The following is a 21,724-nucleotide window of genomic DNA, read 5'->3' on the forward strand; positions in this document are numbered from 1 at the left end:
AGAAGCTTTCGCCCTGTCAGTCTGTCATGGCAAGAGCAGGTGTTTGCTGTTTTGTACACTGTCTATGTATTATAATGGAAACGGGGCCCAACTTAATATTAGGAAGAAGTTCTTAATGTACGCTACTGTTGCATGGTCCTCTTGGACGTCCCACTGAACCATGCAATGTGTTCCACACCACATACTCTGACGTGATGAGTTCTCATTACCGCCCCAGTCTGATGTAAAGCTGACTGATTGGTTACCCCTCTGATCAAGTCATCTCATAGCTTGTTTCCTTGTCCCTACAGTGTCACCAGGATTTAATTCTCACCCTATTTTTCCCCTCTAGCGCTCGTGTTCCGGCTCGCACTCCTGTTTGGGCAGCAAGGAAGCGGGACAGTCTCGTTGGAACTGGGAAAACCAGGCCAAGTCAATTCAACCCCTGACTATGTGTTTTGCTGAATAAATAAATCTACAAATGTGATGCTTTTTTTTTTTCTTTCTTGGCAGTAGTAAATCAGATTTGGCCATTTTGAATGAGCCATTTGGTGTGCTGAATTCAATACTGAACAATGACATTTCCGGTCATCTCAAATCTTTACACATTTATTCTAAGTGGTTCTAAAGCAGATGTGACCGTTTTCACTGGCTATAGAAAGCAGACTTATTTTCCTTATTTTAAGCCATTGATTTGTTTTTGAAAGGGTGTTATTGTAGGCAGCATGTTCAGGCTTCAACGCCAGGCTGGGTCAGTGTATAGATAATATATGGCATAACGGTTAATTTATGCTGCAATCCATACTGCCAATAATGGTGGATGAGGTGTTCGCTCAGGCGCTTTACCATGGGGGGGAAAAAGGTATGTTTCGGTATATTTAACTGGGTGGATCACATTGACATCAATGCTATAGTTTGCCAGCTTGTACAAGCTCTGAGTTCAGCTTCAAAGGCGCTGCATTTACGGTGGTGTGGCCTCTGCTGAAGTCTGGGCATTCATACTACAATCGCGGAGCCATGCAGAGTTGTTGTCAAGGAAGTGAGTTTGGGTTTATATAGAATCAGATCAATGCGGCTCTGTATGAGCCCTCCGAATTATTACACAATTTGAGACACACAGTGATGCGGTGGGGAGCTCAATTTGGGCTCTGACCACTACACGTTAATTTAGCGTTTGTTCTGACTGCACTACTTCCAAGGTATACCATTTTGGTTACAGAGATGAAATGACTTGTTTTTGGGGCCTGTTTCCTGGACACAGATTGAGCCTAATCCTGGACTGCATTTACATTAAAATTTTGATTTAGCAGGCAAAAATTAACATACTGTACAGTTAAAGCTGTTTGGTCTGCGTTCTTACGACACCGATAACATTTTCGGATCAAGAATAAATTCGCTTTTAGATTACACATTTTCTGAAATGGTAAACCTGACCATTATAGCATGTGCTTTTATTTTATTACAAATACTTACATTCAATGGTGTAAACTGATTTTAGGAAAAAAAACAAGATTTAAGCCTGTGTTTACGACAGACCTTGTTCAGTGTTGATCCGAACACTCAATTTTCCCATAGGATTTGTCCATCGAACCATGGCGGAGTTTGTGCCTACAAAAAGATACCATTACTATTGCTCTCTATAGCAGCTGGGTCTAGTCCAGGGTTCTTCAATTCCGGTCATGGAGGGCCGAAACACTTCTGTTTTTTATTTCTACTTGCTAGTTAATTGCACTCACCTGGTCTGAATTAGCCCCTGATTAGAAGGAGAGGATGAAAAACAGAGGTGTCTCGGCCCTCCAGGACCGGAATTGAAGAACCCTGGTCTAGTCTACCGAGTTAATTGAATACAAAAAAAAAAACCCGCCGAGTGGTTTTCCTCTTTAAAGAATACCTGGAATAGTAAAAAAGTAATCCTTCTACCCACAGAGGGGGCCCCCATAATTTTTTTTACATTGGGTGGTTGTCCCACTGGCTATCATAAATTGAATGCAGGGAACCTCTTTAGAGTTTGTATTGAGTTTGTGAACCTCTCCACGCATTAAAGATTACTTCATTTACTTTTGAGTTTGAGTCCTTAGTGGTGAATTTACACGACAATTCCAACATTGGACTAATTAAGCAAATACCAAAATAGTTGTTGGATGGAGTTTCTTTAACTGGTTTCTAGAACTCCCTGGAAAACTGTATTTTATGGTACTATTCTGCAGTGATGAAATGAAAACCTTTTCAAGACATGAAGTCAAACAGTTACACACTAACCATGGTGGGGTGTGAATTTAATAAATAGTTACACACCAACACTAACCATGGTGGGGTGAGTGAATTGAATAACAGATACATTGAAGTGAGGCACTGGTTGGCAGACAACCAACCAACCACTGTAAACAGTTCTAACTCAGTATGATGGTACTGTCTAGTAGCATCCTAACAGATCTGAGAGGTGTACATTTACATTTACGTCATTTAGCAGACGCTCTTATCCAGAGCGACTTACAGTTAGTGCATACATTATTTCAATATTTTTATTTTTTTTCATACTGGCCCCCGTGGGAATCAATCCCACAACCCTGGCGTTGCAAACGCCATGCTCTACCAACTGAGCTACCTCCCTGCCGGCCATTCACTCCCCTACCCTGAACGACGCTGGGCAATTGTGCGCCGCCCCATTGGTCTCCAGGTTGCGGCCGGATACAGCAGAGCCTGGATTCGAACCAGGATCTCTAGTGGCACAGCTAGCACTGCGATGCAGTGCCTTAGACCACTGCGCCACTCGGGAGAGTGTACTACAAAGCAGGATCAATGAGTTAGTTAGCTAATTTTGATAAACAACCCAAAATAACATGATTTGAGTTGTTTCAAAACGCTGAGTTTAGATGTGCGTTTTGGTTGAGTCAATTAGACCACGCCCATTTCAAGCTTTCCAGTATCTTTCTAAAAATGTTCTCCTGCTTTGTAGTATCCCCCTGTTTGTGATGTCATCCCTCTGTTTGTGATGTCATCCCTCTGTTTGTGATGTCATCCCTCTGTTTGTTGTTTGGCATGACAAGCAGTTCAGTGGCATGATGGCACAAACTGGTACCCAGACTGGCCTACTAGTGTTTCTCAACCTTTTTCTAATTAGGGACAGGAAAGCTATGTTTTGTGCGATTGTTATTATTGTTTGAGGTGACTACCAGAACATGTGAAGCTTGGATATGTGAGGTATGCGGTGAGAGCATTTGTGTCCAAACCATTACAGTGTGGAGATTGTAAAGGATATGGTCATGTGTCAAATGTTTGCAGACGAGAGAAGTATGATATTGTAGAATCTGCAAATGGAAAATGTTGCAACTGTGGTGGGGATCATACTCCGCATTTCCTTGAGTGCCCTGTTAGGGTGAAGGAGGTCGAGGTGTCAAGGGTCAGGGCTGCGCAGCGGATCTCCTGGTTCTGTGGAGGCGGTGAAGAGAGTCGAAGGGAAAGAGGCAACAGTGTTGAAGATAATGCGGTGAATGCATTGAAACCAGTTGCTAGTGTTTTAAGTCAATCGGGTGATCTGGATACACTCATTGTGAAGAAGGTGGATTTTGTGGCATTTCTAGCCACAGTGATTAATTGTACAGCACAAGTGTCCAAGAAATAGTCCGGGTAGCCATTTGATCAGCTGTTCGGGAGTCTTATGGCTTGGGGGTAGAAGCTGTTAAGAAGCCTTTTGGACCTAGACTTGGCGCTCCGGTACCGCTAGCCGTGCGGTAGCAGAGCGAACAGTCTATGACTAGGGTGGCTGGAGTCTTTGAAACATTTTAGGGCCTTCCTCTGACACTGCCTGGTATAGAGGTCCTGGATGGCAGGAAGCTTGGCCCCAGTGATGTACTGGGCCGTACGCACTACCCTCTGTAGTGCCTTGCGGTCAGAGGCTGAGCAGTTGCCATACCAGGCAGTGATGCAACCAGTCAGGATGCTCTCAATGGTGCAGCTGTAGAACTTTTTGAGGATCTGAGGACCCATGCCAAATCTTTTCATTCTCCCGATGGGCAATAGGCTTTGTCGTGCCCTCTTCACGACTTTCTAGGTGTGTTTGGACCATGATAGTTTGTTGGTGATGTGGACACCAAGGAACATGACGCTCTCAACCTGTTCCACTACAGCCCCGTCGATGAGAATGCAAACAAGACAGAGTAGTTATTTGCTCTGATTCATGTGCAGTGTTAATGAGTCTCCAGTCCTTTAGCTCACGTAGCAGACAATACCTGCTTTATGAGGTGCTACAAACCCATGGCAGTATTAAACAGATGGGTATACAGATAAGATTTAGTTGGGTCCCAGCCCATGTGGGGGTGGATGGGAACGAGGCAGTAGATGAACAGGCTAAACAAGCACTTAGTAGTGGGGATGTTGATGTTGAAGTTTCAATGAGCAAGGCAGAGGCAAAAAGACATGCAGAGATGGCAGGAGCAGTGGAATAGAGATAATAAGGGAAAGCATTTATTTCAAGTACAGAGGAAAGTCGGGGAGGGGAGGATGGCAGGAAGGGACAGAAGAGAGGAGGCTATTTTTTACAATATTAAGGGTGGGACACAGCCAGTTGAATAAGACATTAAATGTGATAGGCAAGCATCCAACAGGAAAGTGTGATTATTGTCAGGAAACAGAGACTTTGGAGCATGTATTGCTACAGTGTGGGCAGTATCAGAGGGAAAGAGAGAGGATGAGATCTAGTATGAGGGAGAAGGGGATACAGTACATTGGTTTAAAGAGTATATTGAGTAGAACGTCATTAGATATAATCTCAAATATTTTGTTATCTTTTTAAGAGCAACGGGGCTGGCAGGTAGGATTTAGTTTCTCCCTGTCTCTGGCCCACACTCCAGTACAGTAGGTGGCGATAATGCGCCATAACGTTGGATGCCAACCGCCGATAAACCCTACCGAAGAAGAAGAAGAAGAAGAGCGTTTTTGTGGCTCGTCCTGTGTAAACTTGTTCATTTTCTCCTTTCAAGATGCCGACGTCTCGGGAGAGAATGTGCCGCTCGGGTAAGCTGCTGACATGGTACAATGACTCACTCTGCGGCAATAAAATGATGCAAGCGAACGTTAGTTTAATAACTGGCTAGCTTGGTGTTTGTCGTTAGCGACTAGCTAACCACGTGTCATGTTGGTGTTAGCTAGTAGGCTAGCTTGCCAGTTAGTAGAAATAAGTACACCATTATTCATAGTAAACCCAACGTTAGACGTCTGTGCTACGGTGATGATAAAATGAACTATCTCTTACCGAATCAGCCTTTGAAGAAGACACTTCTTTACCAGATTCTGAGTAGCATTTGGCCCCTGTTTCGACCCGTTGATTCCCATACTGGTACCCTGTTCTCAATAGTGCAGTACTTATTAACATGGCTCTGGTCCAAAGTAGTACACTGTATTGGAAATACGGTGCCATTTGCGACGCTACCAATATCGTGTTCTATATGCCTGTATGTTGCCTATTTAAAAATGGAACTGCCTAACTTTTCCCCCTGATCAACAGAAATGCAGGACAGATGCCAGGGAAGTCCAGAACACATTGACATGTGAGTGCATTGACTTACCACCGGGAAATTACATTTTAGTCATTTTAGCAGACGCTCTTATCCAGAGCGACTTACAGTTAGTGAATACATATTTTTTTGTACTGGCCCCCCGTGGGAATCGAACCCACAACCCTGGCGTTGCAAACGCCATGCTCTATCAACTGAGCTACATCCCTGCCGGCCATTCCCTCACCTACCCTGGACAACGCTGGGCCAATTGTGCTCCGCCCATGAGTCTCCCGGTCGCGGCCTGGATTTGAACCAAGATCTCTAGTGGCACAGTTAGCACTGCGATGCAGTAGTGCCTTAGAACACTGCTCCACTCAGGAGCCCCAATGTAGTTCCATGACAGTTCCAATGGCACCAAATCTGCTATATGGTGCACTGCTTTTGACCATAAACCGGGGTAGTAGTGCCCTATATATGACTCTCTCTGGCCTTTAAATGATGATCCATTGACAAGCATATGTCTGATTGTTTTGTGAAGCTACTCTTTGTTCTGATCGGCTCGATTTAGGAACATTCTATCATCTCATAGAAGCCAAACTATAACTAACATTATTTTGTGATTCCTTCTGTAGGATACCTGATTCCAGACCATGACACTGATGTGCTTTTTGAAAATTCAGGTTTGTGAAATGTTAAGTCACTGGCTACATTTGAAATGTTACCCCATCTCCCTTAATGCACCTTGAAGGGTATTAGGTGGGACTTTGGATGCAGACTCTTTCACTAGCCCCTTTTGGTTGGCCAACTATTCAAGATGGCCTCTTGGCATTACTGTTTAGTTGCCGTGGCTACCGGTACATGCTACAGTCCCAATGATGACAAACTTAGCTCACTTTGAACCGATGTGAAACGACATGAACTACTGAGTGACTAGCTAATGCAGCAGTAATGTTTTTGATTTCTTAAGCATCGCACTAATAAAATCTATGCCTTTCATTCTACAGGGTTTGCGCTCTGTGGTCAGTGGAATTGCAACATGGACTCAAACACCCTGGTAAGTTGCGGTTCTAAAACGGTCTCAAATGGCTCCCTCTATAGTACACTACTTTTGATAGAGCTTTAAGGGCCCTGGTCAAAAGTAGTGCACTAAAGGGAAGTATTTCCCAGAATAACAATCGTTCTCTGCGACCACATGATGATAAACTTTCTTGGAATCTCGTTCGACAAAACACATAAAATGGCTGTTAGCTCTGCATTGTTTATCTAAAATGGCCGCCATTTTGGTTTCAGTAGATGCAGAGTAATTCACGAAACGCTAGTAGCAGCACAAATCACTGGGGTGGATGGGCTACTCGGACGTAGTCGGTTTATTTCTCCCTAACCTGTTTCTGTTATTTTACAGTACCATCAATGCAGTTGAAGCAGGATGGAGTCTGAAGGTTAGTATTCTAACGTCCAAGTAACTCCATTCTTGACCTGATGTAGTACAGGGTCTTTGTCAGCACTTTCCCATATTTAGTCTCTCAGGGTGATAGCGCTGCTCTGGGATCAGTTCCCTTTTTATTTTAGATTATATTACCTCCCTGGTCTGATGTAACAATCAGTTTGACCCCCTCTGATCTATCAGACAATAAAGCAGTCTTTAATGTACTGCTGGTCATGTTTATTCCTTCTCCCCTTCAGGACCTGACGGTGGTACCAGACTAGTCACTAGTAGACACTTGTTACTGCACTACCTCAAGGTGTGTATGATTTGACCTAACTTCTGTCCTTTTTTTATAATGTAGAAGTGATGATTTCCTATTACCGCCCCAGTCTGATGTTAAGCTGACTGATTGGTTATCGAACTGATCTATAGAGATGGGGGGGCAACTTTGATGTACTGCTGTTTTTAGCGCATTAATTTAGATTTAAAATCTCCTCTTCCAGGTCCTAACTGTTGTACTAGACTGGCCACTAGAAGGAAACTCTTTGCTGTGAAATGAAGTCAAAGGTGTGTAATTTAAGTTATTAGGTGTGGAAGTGTAGCACAACCAGCTGGCAGATGGTGCCGTTTCATTTGTCATCTGCGTCCAACTGCAATCAATGCTACTTCCTGACGTTCAGCCAATAAGGTTGCAGCAGTCTCTGGCTGAAGGCAAGGCGCAACATGAGTAGTTAGCATTAGCCAGTCTAGCGTGGTGGAAAAACGTATTAAGACTACACATGTTTGGATGCCAGGGGACAAACTGAATAATAGATGTGAATGGAATAATGGTGCTGTCTGCCTGCTGGTTTGGGCTAGTAGAAGTGATGATTTCCTATTACCGCCCCAGTCTGATGTAAAACTGTGTGATTGGTTACAGAACTGATCTACACTACAGCAGTGTTTCCTGGTCCTGGGGACCCCGAGGAGTGCACATGGCTCTTGTCCTAGTTCTACATACCTGACTCAAATAATCACAGGTTTGAGTTGGATCAGGTGTGTAGTGCTAGGGCAAAAACAAATGCTCACCGCTTTGGGTCCCCAGGGTTAGATAAAGATTACTAGTTTTCAATGTCACTCAATAATCCCTCTTAACTCCTGTCCTCCCCAGTTGACGTCCTAGTGAGTGCAGTCTTCAGGAAGGTGTGTGAATTTTTTGTTTTCTCTCAGCATTAACTTCTGTTCTATTATAATGTAGACGTGATGATTTCCTATTACCGCCCCAGTCTGATGTTAAGCTGACTGATTGGTTTCCGAACTGATCTATACGCCAGAGCAGTGTTTCACAATCCTGGTTCTGGGGACCTATATGTAAAGCTTTGTTTAGACGACAGCTCAATTCTGATCTTTCACTAATTAGTGTTGCGTATTCAGATCAGGAAGGTCTGAAAAGATTTGTGATTGGTCCTACGACCAGTGGCCGTGCCATCCCGGGATATACGGTATTACCGGAAGTTCACACAAGGCTCTATTTATGAAATGGGAAAAATAATGCTAAAGCATCACTAACGTGAACGTCTGCTGCATGGCCAAAACAAATATTAGCAACCAATGCTTGTTCCAGGAGGGAATTTCTCTGCTGTTACCAAGGGACGCTTGATTTTGGAAGAAGCTAACCACTTAGCTAGATGGTTAACTAACTACTAAGTTAGCAAACCAAATGTACAACTGCTGAACCTTTATCATTTACATAAGTTATAAGCCATCTAGCTGGCAAACATTTAGTTGTGAATTCCATACTGTAATTAGTTCACCTGGCACAACAGTAAGTGACTCACAATGCTCTGGTCTCATTGTTGTACTTGTTAACAAACACCGTGGCCTACTACTATGTAAATGACATGTGACAGGTGAAATTAGGTTTTATTTATCCCAATGTATTGCTGAAGTTGACTGCAGGTATTTACTTAAGTAGCTACACATATTAAAATGAGTAACTTCAAATAATGAATTAAAACAGTATTTGAAATACCCTCCTGTTTTCAACTCCCCCAGTATACGGTATACCCACCCAAGACCAGTGCTAGGGCAAAAACTAATGTTCACCGCTTTGGGTCCCCAGGGTTAGAATTCCACTGCTGTAGACTGATCCCATGTCTGACTACTAGTTCGTTAAATGTCACTTCATGCTCTCCTACTTTGTCCCTCTAGTGTTCTGCCCCCCCCCACCTGGTTGAGGTCCTAGTGTCTGCAGTCTATGGAAAGGTGGGTGACTTGTTTTGACCGTATCTTAAACCACCTTCCACATGAGGCATTCTGGAATGTTGTATATGATGAATCCGTTGAATCATCCAGTCAGGTGACAATCCTGTCCAGTGCTCTTGGGCTGGATAAGGTCTCGTCTCCCATCGGCCCTCCTGTGGGTTGGGCAGGCACTGACAAGCCTGTTGATTGAGCAGGGGTAAGGTGGGCTGCCTGCCTGGAGGGAGGGTGTCTGGGTGGGGGGCTTGACCCCGGACCCTGGACCACTGGCTGGATGGCTGCAATGACTGAACAAAATAAAGCTGATCTCGTTTCAGAATGCTCTGCATGTAGTCTAGTTATCTAAGATTGGGATTATTTGGTTTTCAAACTGTTCTGTTTTTTTTTTTTTCTAGCTCGTTGGCTGTTGAAGTGTTGCTGTCCTGGTGGAGTGGGAAGGTGTGTACTGGTTCCAGTTTTATAATGCACTCAGTATAGAGAACACATTCCTAATATTGAGTTTGCCCTCAACAGCCTCAATTTGTCAGGGCATGGACTCTACAAGGTGTCGAAAGTGTTCCACAGGGATGCTGGCCCATGACACAACTGTGGGTCGGCGTTGGCTGGATATCCTTTGGGTGGTGGACCATTCTTGATACACGCTAGAAACTGTTGCGCTTGACAAACCTAAAAGTGTTGCAGTTGACACAAACCGGTGTGCCTGGCACCTACCGTACCCCGTTCAAATGCTCTTTTGTCTTCTCCATTCACCCTCTGAATGGCGCAAATAAACAATCCATGTCTCTTCATCTCTAATTGATGTTTAACAAGAGACATCAATGGAGAAGCTTTCGCCTGGTCAGTCTGTCATGGCAAGAGCAGGTGTTTGCTGTTTTGTACACTGTCTATGTATTATAATGGAAAGGGGCCCAACTTAATATTAGGAAGAAGTTCTTAATGTACGCTACTGTTGCATGGTCCTCTTGAACGTCCCACTGAACCATGCAATGTGTTCCACACCACATACTCTGACGTGATGAGTTCTCATTACCGCCCCAGTCTGATGTAAAGCTGACTGATTGGTTACCCCTCTGATCAAGTCATCTCATAGCTTGTTTCCTTGTCCCTACAGTGTCACCAGGATTTAATTCTCACCCTATTTTCCCCTCTAGTGCTCGTGTTGTACACCGGCTCGCACTCCTGTTTGGGCAGCAAGGAAGTGGGACAGTCTCGTTGGAACTGGGAAAACCAGGCCAAGTCAATTCAACCCCTGACTATGTGTTTTGCTGAATAAATAAATCTACAAATGTGATGCTTTTTTCTTTCTTTCTTGGCAGTAGGAAATCAGACTTGGTCCATTTTGAATGAGCCATTTGGTGTGCTGAATTCAATACTGAACAATGACATTTCCTGTCATCTCAAATCTTTACACATTTATTCTAAGTGGTTCTAAAGCAGATGTGACCGTTTTCACTGGCTATAGAAAGCAGACTTATTTTCCTTATTTTACGCCATTGATGTGTTTTTGAAAGGGTGTTATTGTAGGCAGCATGTTCAGGCTCCAACGCCAGGCTGGGTCAGTGTATAGATAATATATGGCATAACGGGTAATTTATGCTGCAATCCATACTGCCAATAATGGTGGATGAGGTGTTCGCTCAGGCGCTTTTCCATGGGGGTAAAAAGGTATGTTTCGGTATATTTAACTGGGTGGATCACATTGACATCAATGCTATAGTTTACCAGCTTGTACAAGCTCTGAGTTCAGTTTCAAAGGCGCTGCATTTACGGTGATGTGGCCTCTGCCGAAGTCTGGGCATTCATACTACAATCGCGGAGCCATGCAGAGTTGTTGTCAAGGAAGTGAGTTTGGGTTTATATAGAATCAGATCAATGCGGCTCTGTATGAGCCCTCCGAATTATTACACAATTTGAGACGCTCAGTGATGCGGTGGGGAGCTCAATTTGGGCTCTGACCACTACACGTTAATTTAGCGTTTTTTCTGACTGCACTGCTTCCAAGGTATACAATTTTGGTTACAGAGATGTAATGATTTGTTTTTGGGGCCTGTTTCCTGGACACAGATTGAGCCTAATCCTGGACTGCATTTACATTAGAATTAACATACTGTACAGTTAATATTGTTTAGTGCTGGGTTTGGTCTGCGTTCTAACGGCACCGATAACATTTTCGGATCAAGAATAAATTGCCTTTTAGATTACACATTTTCTGAAATGGTAAACCTGACCATTATAGCATGTGCTTTTATTTTATTACAAATACTTAAATTCAATGGTGTAAACTGATTTTAGAAAAAAAAGCTTTAAACCTGCGTTTACCACAGACCTTGTTCAGTGTTGATCTGAACACTCAATTTTCCCATAGGATTTGTCCATCGAACCATGGCGGAGTTTGTGCCTACAAAAAGATACCATTACTATTGCTCTCTATAGCAGCTGGGTCTAGTCCAGGGTTCTTCAATTCTGGTCCTGGAGGGCTGAAACACTTGTTTTTTATTTCTACCTGGTAGTTAATTGCACTCACCTGGTGTCCCAGGTCTGAATTAGCCCCTGATTAGAAGGAGAGGATGAAAAACAGCGGTGTCTCGGCCCTCCAGGACCGGAATTGAAGAACCCTGGTCTAGTCTACCGAGTTAATTGAATACAAAACAAAAAAACACAGCGAGTGGTTTAGTAAACCTGGAATAGTAAAAAAGTAATCCTTCTACCCCATTAAAAAATAAAAATGGGGTGGTTGTCCCACTGGCTATCATGAATGCACTAATTTGTAAATCGCTCTGGATAAGAGCGTCTGCTAAATGACGTAAACGTAGTCTCGCTTCCTCTTCCGTCTCAAACCTCATCAGTGCACACTTTCTACATCTATCCTCTTCTAATTGCACTTCAGTTCTGTATGCAATAGTAGGATAGAATACCTGTATGTCTCTTGTGGTGAATTGGGCTAGTGCAGCAAAACACCACAATCCTATAATCTGTAACATAGTGGTTCGGCGAAGCTTGATCAGGAATTAAGATTATTAGTGTATGGGACAATATATATATAAAAAAGGAGAAAGTCACATGTCTTGAGAACTTGTTTGCTTACAAGGTTCATGCGAGTGACTGACTGCACAAAGGAGTAAACCCCATACCCTCATAAGCAATGTGGCAGTACACCCAGAACATTGCTCTGGGAACTAGGAGTGATACAATAGCTCCGTTTCAAGGTAGGAAGCCTTGTGTGGTATAAATCAGTCATATACAGGAACCAGCCATGCTTATAACTTGTTTGCGTAGCAGTATAGAAGGACTGAAAGGGAACCTCTTTAGAGTTTGTATTGAGTTTGTGAACCTCTCCACGCATTAAAGATTACTTCATTTACTTTTGAGTTTGAGTCCTTAGTGGTGAATTTACACAACAATTCCAACATTGGACTAATTAAGCAAATACCAAAATAGTTGTTGGATGGAGTTTCTTTAACTGGTTTCTAGAACTCCCTGGAAAACTGTATTTTATGGTACTATTCTGCAGTGATGAAATGAAAACCTTTTCAAGACATGAAGTCAAACAGTTACACACTAACCATGGTGGGGTGAGTGAATTTAATAAATAGTTACACACCAACACTAACCATGGTGGGGTGAGTGAATTGAATAACAGATACATTGAAGTGAGGCACTGGTTGGCAGACAACCAACCAACCACTGTAAACAGTTCTAACTCAGTATGATGGTACTGTCTAGTAGCATCCTAACAGATCTGAGAGGTGTACTACAAAGCAGGATCAATGAGTTAGTTAGCTAATTTTGATAAACAACCCAAAATAACTTGATTTGAGTTGATTCAAAACGCTGAACTTAGCCGGTATCTTTCTAAAAATGTTCTCCTGCTTTGTAGTATCCCTCTGTTTGTGATGTCATCCCTCTGTTTGTGATGTCATCCCTCTGTTTGTGATGTCATCCCTCTGTTTGTGATGTCATCCCACTCATTGTTATTTGGCATGACAAGCAGTGCAGTGGCATGATGGCACAAACTGGTACCCAGACTGGCCTACTAGTGTTTCTCAACCTTTTTCTAATTAGGGACAGGAAAGCTATGTTTTGTGCGATTGTTATTATTGTTTGAGGTGACTACCAGAACATGTGAAGCTTGGATATGTGAGGTATGCGGTGAGAGCATTTGTGTCCAAACCATTACAGTGTGGAGATTGTAAAGGATATGGTCATGTGTCAAATGTTTGCAGACGAGAGAAGTATGATAATGTAGAATCTGCGAATGGAAAATGTTGCAACTGTGGTGGGGATCATACTCCGCACTTCCTTGAGTGCCCTGTTAGGGTGAAGGAGGTCGAGGTGTCAAGGGTCAGGGCTGCGCAGCGGATCTCCTATGTGGAGGCGGTGAAAAGAGTCGAAGGGGAAAGAGGCAACAGTGTTGAAGATATGGCGGTGAATGCATTGAAACCAGTTGCTAGTGTTTTAAGTCAATCGGGTGATCTGGATACACTCATTGTGAAGAAGGTGGATTTTGTGGCATTTCTAGCCACAGTGATTAATTGTACAGCACAAGTGTCCAAGAAATAGTCCGGGTAGCCATTTGATTAGCTGTTCGGGAGTCTTATGGCTTGGGGGTAGAAGCTGTTAAGAAGCCTTTTGGACCTAGACTTGGCGCTCCGGTACCGCTTGCCGTGCGGTAGCAGAGCGAACAGTCTATGACTAGGGTGGCTGGAGTCTTTGAAACATTTTAGGGCCTTCCTCTGACACCGCCTGGTATAGAGGTCCTGGATGGCAGGAAGCTTGGCCCCAGTGATGTACTGGGCCGTACGCAATACCCTCTGTAGTGCCTTGCGGTCAGAGGCTGAGCAGTTGCCATACCAGACAGTGATGCAACCAGTCAGGATGCTCTCAATGGTGCAGCTGTAGAACTTTTTGAGCATCTGAGGACCCATGCCAAATCTTTTCATTCTCCCGATGGGCAATAGGCTTTGTCGTGCCCTCTTCACGACTTTCTAGGTGTGTTTGGACCATGATAGTTTGTTGGTGATGTGGACACCAAGGAACTTGAAGTTCTCAACCTGTTCCACTACAGCCCCGTCGATGAGAATGCAAACAAGACAGAGTAGTTATTTGCTCTGATTCATGTGCAGTGTTAATGAGTCTCCAGTCCTTTAGCTCACGTAGCAGACAATACCTGCTTTATGAGGTGCTACAAACCCATGGCAGTATTAAACAGATGGGTATACAGATAAGATTTAGTTGGGTCCCAGCCCATGTGGGGGTGGAGGGGAACGAGGCAGTAGATGAACAGGCTAATCAAGCACTTAGTAGTGGGGATGTTGATGTTGAAGTTTCAATGAGCAAGGCAGAGGCAAAAAGACATGCAGAGATGGCAGGAGCAGTGGAATAGAGATAATAAGGGAAAGCATTTATTTCAAGTACAGAGGAAAGTCGGGGAGGGGAGGATGGCAGGAAGGGACAGAAGAGAGGAGGCTATTTTTTACAAGATTAAGGGTGGGACACAGCCAGTTGAATAAGACATAAAATGTGATAGGAAAGCATCCAACAGGAAAGTGTGATTATTGTCAGGAAACAGAGACCGTGGAGCATGTATTGCTACAGTGTGGTCAGTATCAAAGGGAAAGAGAGAGGATGAGATCTAGTATGAGGGAGAAGGGGATACAGGAAATTGGTTTAAATAGTATATTGAGTAGAACTTCATTAGATATAATCTGAAATATTTTGTTATCTTTTTAAGAGCAACGGGGCTGGCAGGTAGGATTTAGTTTCTCCGTCTCTGGGCCACACTCCAGTACAGTAGGTGGCGATAATGCGCCATAACGTTGGATGCCAACCGCCGATAAACCCTACCGAAGAAGAAGATCGTTTTTGTGGCTGGTCCTGTGTAAACTTGTTCATGTTCTCCTTTCAAGATGCGGACGTCTCGGGAGAGAATGTGCCGCTCGGGTAAGCTGCTGACATGGTACAATGACTCACTCTGCGGCAATAAAATGATGCAAGCGAACGTTAGTTTAATAACTGGCTAGCTTGGTGTTTGTCGTTAGCGACTAGCTAACCACGTGTCATGTTGGTGTTAGCTAGTAGGCTAGCTTGCCAGTTAGTAGAAGTAAGTACACCATTATTCATAGTAAACCCAACGTTAGAGGTCTGTGCTACGGTGATGATAAAATGAACTCTCTCTTACCGAATCAGCCTTTGAAGAAGACACTTCTTTACCAGATTCTGAGTAGCATTTGGCCCCTGTTTCGACCCGTTGATTCCCATACTGGTACCCTGTTCTCAATAGTGCAGTACTTATTAACATGGCTCTGGTCCAAAGTAGTACACTGTATTGGAAATACGGTGCCATTTGCGACGCTACCAATATCGTATTCTATATGCCTGCATGTTGCCTATTTAAAAATGGAACTCCCTAACTTTCCCCCCTGATCAACAGAAATGCAGGACAGATGCCAGGGAAGTCCAGAACACATTGACATGTGAGTGCATTGACTTTTGTCCTGCTACTCAGCCCTTCACCTTAAAGAGATACTTTGGTATCTAAATGATGATCCTCAAAGACAAGCATATGTCTGATTTTTGGTGATGCTAACTTTGATCTGATGGCCTCCTTGCTATGTGTTCCAAAGCCTCTTGTAATATACAGGCTTGTAAGTCACTAATGTAGATGTGTCCTTTGCTTAGGTCTGCGTTGTTTGCAACATGACTTTGTGACTTCAAGGCATCTGAACAGAATCTCCACTTCGAGTTCCATTCCGGAATAGGAATGCGTGTGCTGGTGAGTTCCGTTTGAGTTTGTTCACTGGTGTTCATGACAGTTCCAATGGCACCAAATCTGCTATATGGTGCACTGCTTTTGACCATAAACCGGGGTAGTAGTGCACTATATATGACTCTCTCTGGCCTTTAAATGATGATCCATTGACAAGCATATGTCTGATTGTTTTGTGAAGCTACTCTTTGTTCTGATCGGCTCGATTTTAGGAACATTCTATCCTCTCATAGAAGCCAAACTATAACTAACATTATTTTGTGATTCCTTCTGTAGGATACCTGATTCCAGACCATGACACTGATGTGCTTTCTGAAAATTCAGGTTTGTGAAATGTTAAGTCACTGGCTACATTTGAAATGTTACCCCATCTCCCTTAATGCACCTTGAAGGGTATTAGGTGGGACTTTGGATGCAGACTCTTTCACTAGCCCCTTTTGGTTGGCCGACTATTCAAGATGGCCTCTTGGAATTACTGTTTAGTTGCCATGGCTACCGGTACATGCTACAGTCCCAATGATGACAAACTTAGCTCACTTTGAACCGATGTGAAACGACATGAACTACTGAGTGACTGTAGCTAATGCAGCAGTTGTATGTTTTTAAATTGTTTACAACCAAACTAACTTTAACAGACATGGGGGGGTAAAGTTCCTGAGGGATTAACACTACCTTCACTGGTGAGTTCTTTAATCCAAAACTCCAACTGAATTCTCCACTATGTGTAGGATTGGTCTTCCACCAGTACAGTGGGTGAATCCCAAATGGCACCCTATTCCTTGTGCACTACTTTTGACCTTGGCCAGTGTGTTTCGTCAAAAGTAGTGCACTGCGTAAGGACTGGGGTGCCATTTGGGCCTAGTGTTGAACCAGTCACTTTAACACGCTGCAGTCCCAATGATGACAAACTTAGCTCACTTTGAACCGATGTGAAACGACATGAACTACTGAGTGGACTGTAGCTAATGCAGCAGTAATGTTTGATGTCTGAACTATCGTACTAATAAAATCTATGCCTTTCATTCTACAGGGTTTGCGCTCTGTGGTCAGTGGAATTGCAACATGGACTCAAACACACTGGTAAGTTGCGGTTCTAAAACGGTCTCAAATGGCTCCCTCTATAGTACACTACTTTTGATAGAGCTTTAAGGGCCCTGGTCAAAAGTAGTGCACTAAAGGGAAGTCTTTCCCAGAATAACAATCGTTCTCTGCGACCACATGATAAACCTTTTTGGAATCTCGTTCGTCTGAATTCCTGTTGATGTTAAATGACCTGACACCCTGCAGCGTAGTAAAGAACGCCTGCCTGACTGTCTTGTTGCAGTCTAGTTACACGTCCTCCATTTTGTTTTACAGTGGACTGTCCTGAAACAAGATGGCTGGTGTTCTGGGCTGCTCTAAGCTATGCATGTAAGGAGCCATCCAGTCTAAATGGATATTTTAATACCAGTGTCTTAACTTATCCTAAAAGTGGTAGTTCCAATTATCAATGTGTACTTTGATGTCCTTTTTTAAATATAGTATTGGTATGTACACAACTTAACTTAGCTGAACGCAACACCTTTGTAGTTTGAGTTATCTTGTCCCTCTGCTGAACATGATGAATATTCTCTTTGGAATCTCGTTCGTCTGAACTCCTGTTGAGAAAAGGAATAGCTGACTTCAGCAGAGGACTTCGTAACCCTGTCATAAGGGCTACTTATGTTACGGCTAACACCTTCCTTGTACCTATCTGGTCCTCAGAAAGACATTTAACCTGACGCGTTTTGTCTTGGTAGGTTTCCTCTGTATGTGGCTGGGCAGGGAGCCGTGATGGCAGCTAGACAGGTGAGTTTAGGTTAATATGAGGACGTTCAGTGACTGACTAGAGATGCGATGTCATGGGAAATGAATCTTAACCAGAGCCTTAGCCACGAGCTATTACCACCAGCCTAGTGTTAAAACTCACTGCAAACAAGTGTTGACGTTTGGTAGTCATGGTGACTCTGGCTCCTGGTGATGACACCCGCACGCGTCTTACGCCCTGCGTCAACGACAGAACCTGCAAAGGTGGACCCACTGGCGTTGCCAGGGCAACAAGGGGACGGCTCGTTGGGGTTACCAACTGTCTGATGGGACCAGAGACAAAATGCATAAAATGGCTGTTAGCTCTGCATTGTTTATCTAAAATGGCCGCCATTTTGGTTTCAGTAGATGCAGAGTAATTCATGAAACGCTAGTAGCAGCACAAATCACTGGGGTGGATGGGCTAGTCGGACGTAGTGGGTTTATTTCTCCCTAACCTGTTTCTGTTATTTTACAGTACCATCAATGCAGTTGAAGCAGGATGGAGTCTGAAGGTTAGTATTCTAACGTCCAAGTAACTCCATTCTTGACCTGATGTAGTACAGGGTCTTTGTCAGCACTTTCCCATATTTAGTCTCTCAGGGTGATAGTGCTGCTCTGGGATCAGTTCCCTTTTTATTTTAGATTATATTACCTCCCTGGTCTGATGTAACAATCAGTTTCCCCCCCTCTGATCTATCAGACAATAAAGCAGTCTTTAATGTACTGCTGGTCATGTTTATTCCTTCTCCCCTTCAGGACCTGACGGTGGTACCAGGCTGGTCACTAGAAGACACTTGTTACTGCACTACCTCAAGGTGTGTATGATTTGACCTAACTTCTGTCCTTTTTTTATAATGTAGAAGTGATGATTTCCTATTACCGCCCCAGTCTGATGTTAAGCTGACTGATTGGTTATCGAACTGATCTATAGAGATGGGGGGGCAACTTTGATGTACTGCTGTTTTTAGCGCATTAATTTAGATTTAAAATCTCCTCTTCCAGGTCCTAACTGTTGTACTAGACTGGCCACTAGAAGGAAACTCTTTGCTGTGAAATGAAGTCAAAGGTGTGTAATGTAAGTTATTAGGTGTGGAAGTGTAGCACAACCAGCTGGCAGATGGTGCCGTTTCATTTGTCATCTGCGTCCAACTGCAATCAATGCTACTTCCTGACGTTCAGCCAATAAGGTTGCAGCAGTCTCTGGCTGAAGGCAAGGCGCAACATGAGTAGTTAGCATTAGCCAGTCTAGCGTGGTGGAAAAACGTATTAAGACTACGCATGTTTGGATGCCAGGGGACAAACTGAATAATAGATGTGAATGGAATAATGGTGCTGTCTGCCTGCTGGTTTGGGCTAGTAGAAGTGATGATTTCCTATTACCGCCCCAGTCTGATGTAAAACTGACTGATTGGTTACCGAACTGATCTACACTACAGCAGTGTTTCCTGGTCCTGGGGACCCCGAGGAGTGCACATGGCTCTTGTCCTAGTTCTACACACCTGACTCAAATAATCACAGGTTTGAGTTGGATCAGGTGTGTAGTGCTAGGGCAAAAACAAATGTTCACCTCTTTGGGTCCCCAGGGTTAGAATTCCACTGCTGTAGACTGATCCCATGTCTGGCTACTAGTTCGTTAAATGTCACTTCATGCTCTCCTACTTTGTCCCTCTAGTGTTCTGCTCCCCCCACCTGGTTGAGGTCCTAGTGTCTGCAGTCTATGGAAAGGTGGGTGACTTGTTTTGACCGTATCTTAAACCACCTTCCACATGAGGCATTCTGGAATGTTATATATGATGAATTTTTGGACTCAGTCAGGTGACAATCCAGTCCAGTGCTCTTGGGCTGGATAAGGTCTCGTCTCCCATCGGCCCTCCTGTGGGTTGGGCAGGCACTGACAAGCCTGTCTGGTTGCAGGGGTAAGGTGGGCTGCCTGTCTGGAGGGAGGGTGTCTGGGTGGGGGGCTTGACCCCGGACCCTGGACCACTGGCTGGATGGCTGCAATGACTGAAAAAAAAAAGCTGATCTCGTTTCAGAATGCTCTGCATGTAGTCTAGTTATCTAAGATTGGGATTATTTGGTTTTCAAACTGTTCTGGTTTTTTTTTTTTCTAGCTCGTTGGCTGTTGAAGTGTTGCTGTCCTGGTGGAGTGGGAAGGTGTGTACTGGTTCCAGTTTTATAATGCACTCAGTATAGAGAACACATTCCTAATATTGAGTTTGCCCTCAACAGCCTCAATTTGTCAGGGCATGGACTCTACAAGGTGTCGAAAGCGTTCCACAGGGATGCTGGCCCATGACACAACTGTGGGTCGGCGTTGGCTGGCTGTCCTTTGGGCGGTGGACCATTCTTGATACACGCTAGAAACTGTTGCGCTTGACAAACCTAAAAGTGTTGCAGTTGACACAAACCGGTGTGCCTGTCGCCTACCGTACCCCGTTCAAATGCTCTTTTGTCTTCTCCATTCACCCTCTGAATGGCGCAAATAAACAATCCACGTCTCTTCATCTCTAATTGATGTTTAACAAGAGACATCAATGGGGAAGCTTTCGCCTGGTCAGTCTGTCATGGCAAGAGCAGGTGTTTGCTGTTTTGTACACTGTCTATGTATTATAATGGAAAGGGGGTCCAACTTAATATTAGGAAGAAGTTCTTAATGTACGCTACTGTTGCATGGTCCTCTTGGACGTCCCACTGAACCATGCAATGTGTTCCACACCACATACTCTGACGTGATGAGTTCTCATTACCGCCCCAGTCTGATGTAAAGCTGACTGATTGGTTACCCCTCTGATCAAGTCATCTCATAGCTTGTCTACTTGTCCCTACAGTGTCACCAGGATTTAATTCTCACCCTATTTTCCCCTCTAGTGCTCGTGGTGTCCACCGGCTCGCACTCCTGTTTGGGCAGCAAGGTAGTGGGACAGTCTCGTTGGAACTGGGAAAACCAGGCCAAGTCAATTCAACCCCTGACTGTGTTTTGCTGAATAAATAAATCTACAAATGTGATGCTTTTTTTCTTTCTTGGGTAATTTGGCCATTTTCAATGAGCCATTTGGTGTGCTGAATTCAATACTGAACAATGACATTTCCTGTCATCTCAAATCTTTACACATTTATTCTAAGTGGTTCTAAAGCAGATGTGACCGTTTTCACTGGCTATAGAAAGCGGACTTGTTTTCCTTATTTTAAGCCATTGATTTGTTTTTGAAAGGGTGTTATTGTAGGCAGCATGTTCAGGCTCCAACGCCAGGCTGGGTCAGTGTATAGATAATATATGGCATAACGGTTAATTTATGCTGCAATCCATACTGCCAATAATGGTGGATGAGGTGTTCGCTCAGGCGCTTTACCATGTTGGGGGAAAAAGGTATGTTTCGGTATATTTAACTGGGTGGATCACATTGACATCAATGCTATAGTTTGCCAGCTTGTACAAGCTCTGAGTTCAGTTTCAAAGGCGCTGCATTTACGGTGATGTGGCCTCTGCCGAAGTCTGGGCATTCATACTACAATCGCGGAGCCATGCAGAGTTGTCGTCAAGGAAGTGAGTTTGGGTTTATATAGAATCAGATCAATGCGGCTCTGTATGAGCCCTCCGAATTGTTACACAATTTGAGACGCTCAGTGATGAGGTGGGGAGCTCAATTTGGGCTCTGACCACTACAAGTTAATTTAGCGTTTGTTCTGACTGCACTACTTCCAAGGTATACAATTTTGGTTACAGAGATGAAATTACTTGTTTTTGGGGCCTGTTTCCTGGACACAGATTGAGCCTAATCCTGGACTGCATTACATTAGAATTAACATACTGTCCAGTTAATATTGTTTAGTGCTGGGTTTGGTCTGCGTTCTAACGGCACCGATAACATTTTCGGATCAAGAATAAATTGCCTTTTAGATTACACATTTTCTGAAATGGTAAACCTGACCATTATAGCATGTGCTTTTATTACAAATACTTAAATTAAATGGTGTAAGCTGATTTTAGAA

The 21,724-nt window shown here is 43.8% G+C and overlaps 2 long non-coding RNA genes across 3 annotated transcripts; both read left to right on the forward strand.

Moving 5' to 3' along the window:
- Window positions 1-6,705: 6,705 nt before the first annotated feature.
- On the forward strand, window positions 6,706-10,432 carry LOC311112848. Its single transcript, XR_014610922.1, has 7 exons — window positions 6,706-6,913; window positions 7,158-7,216; window positions 7,404-7,467; window positions 8,051-8,082; window positions 9,091-9,144; window positions 9,537-9,579; window positions 10,293-10,432. It is a non-coding gene; the product is annotated as an uncharacterized lncRNA (long non-coding RNA).
- Window positions 10,433-15,033: 4,601 nt separating this feature from the next.
- On the forward strand, window positions 15,034-20,738 carry LOC311112846. 2 transcript variants are annotated; one of them, XR_014610916.1, is made up of 13 exons: window positions 15,034-15,081; window positions 15,572-15,614; window positions 15,820-15,913; window positions 16,184-16,231; window positions 16,938-16,987; window positions 17,264-17,317; window positions 17,686-17,734; window positions 18,210-18,246; window positions 18,491-18,549; window positions 18,737-18,800; window positions 19,407-19,459; window positions 19,846-19,888; window positions 20,603-20,738. It is a non-coding gene; the product is annotated as an uncharacterized lncRNA (long non-coding RNA). The 2 variants fall into 2 exon arrangements; XR_014610917.1 differs by lacking the exons at window positions 15,034-15,081; window positions 15,572-15,614; window positions 15,820-15,913; window positions 16,184-16,231 and adding an exon at window positions 16,548-16,587 and having other exon boundaries at window positions 20,603-20,698.
- Window positions 20,739-21,724: the final 986 nt, after the last annotated feature.

The sequence above is a fragment of the Coregonus lavaretus genome (genome assembly GCF_964263955.1).
Source record: "Coregonus lavaretus genome assembly, chromosome: 39".
NCBI lineage: Eukaryota > Metazoa > Chordata > Actinopteri > Salmoniformes > Salmonidae > Coregonus > Coregonus lavaretus.